The following is an 8,869-nucleotide window of genomic DNA, read 5'->3' as shown; positions in this document are numbered from 1 at the left end:
CTTGGATGAACGTAGACTACGTTCATTACATAATGTGCAAACATATCAGGCGCGTATCAAACGAACCTTCAACAAAAGGGTTAAGCCATGGAACATCAAAGAAGGAGACTTGGTACTCAAATCAATTAGAGCTCTTTTACCTATTGATCCACGAGGAAAATTCAAACCCAACTGGGCCGGACCTTTTCTATTCAAGTCCATATTTCCAGGGGGTGCGGTTAGAATAACAGACTTATATGGGAATGAATTTTCCAACCTGAAAAACCTCGACCAACTGAAACGTTACTATGCCTAGAATAGGAGCAAAAAACGCGCCTCGCGTAACCCCACGTGACATTCCTGTGGCACGAAATAAACGGCCCCTGGCCAAGCTAAAATACGCTAATGTCACCTTTCTCTTGCATTTTGACAATTTATCATCCTCATATCATCAAATAAACTAAATTGCACCCTAAGAGTAAGTAAAAAGCTCATACTTATTTTCTAGTTCATTACAAGCTCTTGCTTAGAACAATTATTCTTTTACATTTACTTGAACTACGCGCAAGAGTTTGATTTCATTTTTAAAATGAATACATAGGCAATCCTTCACAGGATACAACCCATTATTTTAAATGTACATAGAAGGACATTCGCAAATGCATTTGGAATTCGACAAGAATAATAAAATAAAATCACGACGGTTTCATAACCAATCAACCTTTTTATTTCATTCCCTCTAATAATAATAATATGCCACATAATATGAATAAAGCAAAAAAAAATATAATAAATAGGTTAGGATTCTAAAAACCCCACCTTCTTATTACAATAATAATAATAATAATAATAAATAATAATAAATAATAATAATAATAAAGACTTAGGCTATTCTTCCACTTTCCCTTTGCCTTTGTCATTTTTATCATATTTCTTGTCTCGACCTCGAGCCGGACGCTCTTGCGCCACTTCAGACCTAATCACCAACGGTCTCTCTCGTGGTCTAGCCTTGCCATTCTTGTCAACCACCTTTTCAGCGGCAGGAGAAGTCTTCGGTTTCTTAGAAGGATGAACAACTCGAAACCCGGCTTCTTCCTCTCCCTCTGTCAGATGCTTCTCTTTCTCCTTTTCTACATCACGAACCTTATAGTCAATAGGTCCGCGCTTCCTCAATCTCTTGCGCTCCTCCGGAGTAGTAGCTTTCCTCCACCGCATGTAGGAATCCGACACCCATAGAGCACTAACAGAAGAATTCAAGAACCACATATTTCTTTGAGCCCATTTGATGGCCCATTCTCTTCGACTCTCAGTGGTAAGCGCCATAGCTGTCTGCGGAACGGTGTCAAGCTTCGGAATCGTCTGCTTCAATCCAACCTTCCTCATCAACCTCTCCGGGAAGATGCATATCATAAACTCCAAGCCAGGAATGCGCACAGACCAGGTAGGATCCAAGGACGATACTCTAGAGACAGATTTGAGATGCCACCATGGTACGATCCATCTAATCAAGAGGCCATCATCACTCTTCAGTTTGTTTTCCTAATAGTTGCAGACTCGAGTGAAGTCCACCATGTAGAGCCTAGTCCTCATTGCAATTGAGCGAGCATGATAATCAGGAACATTAACTGGGGGCTCGATCAATCGAAGACGCTCCATAAGCCAGGCCTACCAAAAGCAGGTTTTAGAATAAAAAAAAAACGAAAAAAAAGACGAAAGAGCAAAAAAAAAAACGAAAAAAAAAAGGAATTTTTATTCTTTTACCTGCAAAATAATGAGGCTTCTCAGATAAGGAAGGTCACGGTTGGCTTTCCTGTTATCTAATCCCAACAGGATCTCTCTTAAACACAGGCAAGCTGGGCTCCTGCGCAGCTCCATTTGCTCAATCAGGCTCAGATAACGAGGATCACCTCTCAAATCCTTATCCACATTCCCTTGAAGGACATATACATGTAGTAGGCAAAACCCGAATGCCCTACGCCTGGCAATATAAGAGATAGTGGGATCTGCCTTATTGATGAATCGATCAATGAAGTCCAACATTCGCACTCCTTTTGAGGTCACAAGACGGTCACCTCAGCTCTTGTCAACCCAAGCAAATCTCTGAACTTATTCTTATATCCTTGGGAAGTAGAGGGTATAGCAGGCAAATGTTCCGGGTCCAAGCCACCAATCGAAGCAATTTCTTCAGAAATGGACAAATGTCGCCTCCAGGAAAGGCAACTACGCGATAATTAGTGTCCCAATAATCAAGGCAAGCATCCAGGAACGGTTTGACCACCTTGATCAACTACAAGCTCAAAAGTGATCCAAAATTATAGGCACCCATATCGTGTTTCTCCGCATTGGAGAACTCATTTGTCCACTACTTCAGACGAATTCCGACAGTATTCATGATGTATGCTTAATTGGAGAGCTTTATGTAATAAGACGAAGGAAAGACGAACGAATTATGTGAATAAAACCTCACTCGACGTCTCTATTTATACTAAAAGTTGTTTCCTAAAATCTGTCAGAACGGATACACTGGGGAACAGGTGCAGCACTTGCTGTGCCTCTTCAAAGGGACGCAGCTCCTGCTGCGCCTCTTCCTCAGCCACCTCTCTGTGATTTTCCGCGTTGAATCTTTCCTAATTCCTCAAATATTAATTTCCTATTCATACGGGTTATTATTTTGGTAAATCCGTCAAATTACCATGTTTCATGTTTCCTAATTCCACGGTCACGCATTTCGAGGCGATATCGACAATTTCGTCATTTTAGCACACTTATCCATTTCTTTTTAATTTTCTTTTTTTGGGGAATCATTTCACCAATTTAATTTATTCATTTTGAAACTTATCCATTTCTTTTTAATTTTCTTATTTGGGGAATCATTTCACACTCGTTCCATATTACATTTCAAACTTATATGTTTCTATTTTTCTCTTTTTTTAGAGGGTAGCCCTCCCCTACCGTCCGGTCATTTCCGGCAATTTTTTTGCATTTTTTGCATTTTCGAGTCGTTATTTTGCGCTAATTAAGGCCATGTGTACAAATGTATATTCTATATGAATTTTTGTGTAAATTTCGGCAGCATGATGACATAAACCGTCATCTACCAAACTTGTTCAAAGCTAACCTACAGGTACAAACAAAGCAACCCAGCAGCAAAGGCACTCAAGCCATTATATATACAACCAAAAGGGGATAAGTACACCAAACTGGGGGCTCGAGCCCCAAACAAAATCCGAATGTCCAAAATGTAGGTTCTAAAAAAATGTACAAAATGTATAAAATACAGCCAACAAAAACAACAAGAGCTACTACTGGTCGCCGCCTAGCTCAGCAACTCTTGCCTCGAGAGCAGCAATCTCGGCGTCACGGACCTCGAGCTCCCTCAGAAGATGGGCTGTCACCTCCCGAGACTGGGCTAGCTCTCGCTCCAGGTCGCTCTCCCCCTGCAAACGGAAGAATTGGCTCATGTCAATCATTTCAAGCAATCAAACAATACGGAAAGTTAGAAAATTCAAAAATGAAGTAAACGGAAGGTTCATACCTGACGTCCTCGGCCGCCAACAAGTGCCTCAATGGCAGTAGCTCGCAGCCGGTTGGCTACCCTCCATAAAGCCACGAACCGGGATGGCGCAACCTGCATTTCAAAAAAGAGATTCTTAACGATTCTACAAACTCAAGCAAATGTGTTCTTACACAAAATTATACAAGTTAGGAGAACTCACCCTCCGAATCAGATGCTGCCACTCGTCCAAGCCAGCATCCATCACCGCCACACCAAAGTCACGCAGCTCGGAGATCATCGTCATCCCCGTCGCGTCGGTATACTCGAGGGTCTCGGGGTCCTCTGGGGGCTTGATGCCCGCCGCCTCAACCTCCTGCAAAGTCAAATGATTTCCATTAACCGATGATCATTCATTGTATTTTCAAAATAATCAAAGTAAGAGTAAAACACTTACCACAACCGGCCAGTACGCCAACCTCCCGTAGAGGAACACCGAGTAGTCCTCACCAGGAAGAAGGAGGGCGTCACCACCAACGCCTGCCAGGTCAGCCTCACTCTCAGCCTCAGAAGGCTCCCTGAACATCGTCCGAGGAGGATCGATGGGAACCGTCAAGACATCTCGAGAGCACTGACGAGCCAAACGCTCGCCCAAGTACCACACAGGACCCATCGACGTCCTAAGCAGCAACCGGCTCGAGCTCCTAGGTCGAAGCACCTCAGCCACAAAGGGAGGAGCGCCAGCGTAGTCCACCCAAAGCCTGGGTACCCACTAGGAAAAGAAAACGAAGGTTCATTCTTATGATCAGTTCTAAAAGAAAAGTAATAAAGGAAGACAAACAACGAAAGATGAAGTACTCACGCCGTCCAACTAAAGAGCGTTCATGTCCCGTCAACAAACGTCGTGAAAGGAACGCCGGCTTTTCTTACGGCACATCACCCAATCCCTCACAAAGGGATAGGCCCTATCCATGGGCTCCGTCCTCTTGGGCGCGAGGCTCGGAAAATAGGAGTACACCCACGCCTATAAAAAAAGATAATCAATAACGATTTTTTGTGATTCGATAAGAAAAGGAAATGATCTTTCATGAAATGAAATGAAGGTTCATACCTCCAACAACAGTCCAGGGCCAACAGCGGCAGGAGAAGTCCCCTTCTCCATCAACTCCGAACGAACCATGGCCCTTATAAAGCGAATGAGGACCGCAAAACAAGCAGTGACCCAGTCCCAACGGCCTAGGTCGCTCAAGTCAGAAAGAAAAGAAAGAAGCTTCGTCGACAGCCTCTCTCCCTGCAGTAAAGGGAGGAGGAGCCATCTCCCTCCCATCGATCACCACCGACGTCGGGGTCTTCCCCGCAAAATAATCCCGGACGTAAGAACTAGGCACCAATCCGGGTACCGCAGCAGCCTTCGGCATCAAGTTCCAGCCGACCAATCTCCTAGCCTCAGCCGAGTCTACCCTCATGGCTATCTCCGGCCACTCCACCACCACAGTCTCACACGGCAAGCCAGAAATCATGTCGTAGTCCTCCAACGAGACCCCCACCTCACCAAAAGGCATGTGAAAGGTAGAGGTCGTGTCCCAAAACCTGTCCAAGAAAGCTCGGACCAGGCTAGAATTAGCCCCAAGCATCCTCTTCGTGATGTCCCTCCAAGCTTGAACCAAGGCACCGAACGCTCCTCGCTCGATGATGGCTCGCTCCTCAGCTGACAGTCTCTCGTAGCACCCCATCGCCGTCGTGAAGCCTGAGGACGATCTGATGTTCCCGGTCTCCTATTTTGATTCGAAACAAGAGTTATCTTTAGCTTGAATGAAAAATAAGAGAGTAGCAATAATAAGGAATGAAAGAAGATAAACAAAGAGTGATGAGTTAGAGTTACCAAGCTCTTCACCGTCCGGTAGGACAGGTGACCCTCTGCAGCCCAAAGGAGGTGCCTGATGTCCCAAGTCTCAGCCCACGCTGGTGCTCCCCTCAGCTGGCGACCACCCCGTCGAACGTTGGCCCATCTCGGGGCCTCCTCCTCCTCAAAAACCTCCTCCTCGAGGACCTCGTCCTCAGCAGCCGTCACCGCAGAAGTAAAAGCCTTCTCTAACGCCTCCTCAAGCGAATGAGAAGGGTCAAGAGCGGTGTCCACGTCCATGGGAGCTCTCCCTGACGTAGAAGCCTCGTCACCTGCAAGACTAAAGTGAATTTAGGCCGCGTCAAGTGACGACAAGCCTTAGTTAAGGGATTTTCGAGCTCCCAATGCTCTGAAATCGCTCTTTTTCCGTCATCTTTGGTCATTTTCCCACAAACCCATCCGCTCATGTAGTAATTTGGGTCAAGTCAAGCCTAAGTTGAAGCCTAGTCATGGGTTCGAGTCGGAATTTCGACAGCATTTCGTTATAACGGCGATTATGCCCTAGAAAAGTGTCCTAAAAAAGCCGTAACAAATCAAAATTCCAAAATGGTAGGAAGTTCACCCATCATACAAGGATTCCAAATATAAAGTTTCGTCAAAATAGGCAATCCCAAGGCTATTTTCGAAGCGATTTACGGTTTAGCTATGAGACCGTCACAATTTCACTCAAATGCTCAAAACTCAACGAAAATTCGAAACAAATAAATGGTTATGATCCTTATGATACCAATTATTCATTTGTAAAGTCAATTTTGCAAGGAAAAATCATTTGGGGGAAAAGCCCCAAATTTTAGGCTTTTTATGGTTGAAAAACCCTAATTTGTCGATCCAATTTGATCAATTACGGAAGATTAATGCAAAAATAATACACATACCTCGATTAGTCATGGCAAATGCAAGCTTTTGATCAAATTTTGACGAGAAATGGTTGGAATTTGAGAGAGTAATTAGGATTTGATGTTTCAAAATAATGAAAAGAAACCCGTGTTTTCCCGAGTTTTTTACTCAGAAAAGCCGCACTCAGGAAAAGACGCAGCAGGTGTTGCGCCTCTTCCAAGAGACACAGCTCTTGCTGCGCCTCTTCCTCAGTTACCCTCCACATAAATTTTTGAAAATTCATTATAAGTTCGTTATTTGTGGGCCCATCTTTGGTGCGCCTCTTCCTCGATGCCATATCACATATTTGGTCCATTTGATATTTATTCTTCGCCCAGATCCGCATTTCCAAGCCAACTGCAAACTGTCGCCATATTTTTACCAAGACCTTGCTTGTCACAACAAGCGAATATTTTCTGACGGGTGCTTCGACACACCTTTAATCTGTTACCCCAGCGAGAGTTCACGACAGACAATCGTCCTTCTCGAGACATGGAGATCAGTTCCCAATTTATGTTCCCCCAGCAAGAGTTCACGACAGACAATCGTCTTTCTCGAGACATGGAGATCAGATCCCGATTATGTTCCCCAATGAGAGCACACGGACAGCCAATTGTCCCTCTCAACACATGGAGATCAACATCGACCCCAAGCTCTTCTAAAGTTTGTTTGAAGCCGACCCAAGCATATTTCTCCCAGCAGTTCCTGGCCACGTCCTGCTACCTCTTCCAAAAATGAAGTAAACGAAAGGTTCCCTGAACATCGTCCGGGGAGGATCGATGGGAAACGTCGAGACATCTCAAGAGCACTGACGAGCCAAACGCTCGCCTAAGTACCACACAGGACCCATCGACGTCCTAAGCAGAAACCGGCTCGAGCTCCTAGGTCGAAGGACCTTAGCCAGAAAGGGAGGAGCGCCAACGTAGTCCACCCAAGGCCTGGGTACCCACTAGGAAAAGCAAACGAAGGGTCATTCTTATGATCAGTTCTAATAGGAAAGTAATAAAGAAAGACAAACAACAAAAGATGAAGTACTTACGCCGTCCAACTTAAGAGCGTTCACGTCCCGTCGATAGACGTCGTGAATGGAACGCCGACTCTTCGTACGTCACATCATCCAATCCCTCACAACGGGATAAGCCATCTCCACTGGCTCCGTCCACTTGGGCGCGAGGCTCGGAAAATAGGAGTACACCCACGCCTATAAAACAAGATAATCAATAACGATTTTTCGTGATTCGATAAGAAAAGAAAATGATCTTTCATGAAATGAAATGAAGGTTCATACCTCCAATAACAGTCCAGGGCCAATAGCGGCAGGAGAAGTCCCCTTCTCCATCAACTCCGGACGAACCATGGCCCTCATAAAGCGAATGAGGACCGCAAAGCCAGCAGTGACCCAGTCCCAACGACCTAGGTCGCTCAAGTCAGAAAGAAAAGGAAGAATCTTCGTCGACAGCCTCTCTCCCTTGTCTCCAAGGTAGATCGAAGACAAGAAACACCAGAGCCACAAACGGATTCTCTGCTCTGCAGTACAAGGAGGAGGAGCCATCTCCCTCCCATCGATCACCACCGACGTCGGGGTCTTCCCCGCAAAATAATCTCGGACGTAAGAACTAGGCACCAATCCGGGTACCGCAGCAGCCTTCGGCATCAAGTTCTAACCGACCAATCTCCTAGCCTCAGCTGAGTCTACCCTCATGGCTGTCTGACCACTCCAACACCTCAGTCCCAAACGGAAAGCCAAAAATCATGTCGTAGTCCTCCAACGTGACCCCCACCTCACCAAAAGGCATGTGAAAGGTAGAGGTCATGTCCCAAAAGCGGTTCAAGAAAGTTCGGACCAGGGTAAGGTTAGCCCGAAGCTTCCTCTTCGTGATGTCCCTCTAAGCCTGTACCAAGGCATCGAACGCTCCTCGCTCGATGATGGCTCGCTCCTCAGCTGACAGCCTCTCGTAGCGTCCCATCGCCGTCGTGTAGCCCGAGAACGATCTGATGTTCCCCACCTTCTATTTTAATTCGAAACAAGAGCTATCTTTAGCTTGAATGAAGAAGAAAAGAGTAGCAATAATAAGGAATGAAAGAAGATAAACAAAGAGTGATGTGTTCGAGTTACCAAGCTCTTCACCGTCCGGTAGGACAGGTGACTCTCTGCAGCCCAAAATAGGTGCCTGCTATCCCAAGTCTCAGCCCACTCTGGTGCTCCCCTCAGCTGGCGACCACCCCGTCCAACGTTGGCCCATCTCGGGGCCTCCTCCTCAAAAACCTCCTCCTCGAGGACCACATCCTCAGCAGCCGTCACCGCAGAAGTAAAAGCCTGCTCTAACGCCTCCTCAAGCAAACGAGAAGGGTCAAGAGCTGTGTCCACGTACATGGGAGCTCTCCCTGATGTAGAAGCCTCGTCACCTGTAAGATTAATGTGAATTTAGGCCGCGTCAAGTGACGACAAGCCTTAGTTAGGGGATTTTCGAGCTTTCAAAGCTCCGAAATCGCTCTTTTTCCGTCATATTTGGTCATTTTCCCACAAACCCGTCCACTCATGTGGTAATTTGGGTCAAGTCAAGCCTAAGTTAAAGCCTAGTCATGGGTTCGAGTCGGAATTTTGACAGCATTTCGTT

The sequence above is a fragment of the Silene latifolia genome, chromosome 9, assembly GCF_048544455.1.
Source record: "Silene latifolia isolate original U9 population chromosome 9, ASM4854445v1, whole genome shotgun sequence".
In the NCBI taxonomy this organism is placed as follows: domain Eukaryota; kingdom Viridiplantae; phylum Streptophyta; class Magnoliopsida; order Caryophyllales; family Caryophyllaceae; genus Silene; species Silene latifolia.
This window is presented reverse-complemented; position numbering follows the sequence as displayed.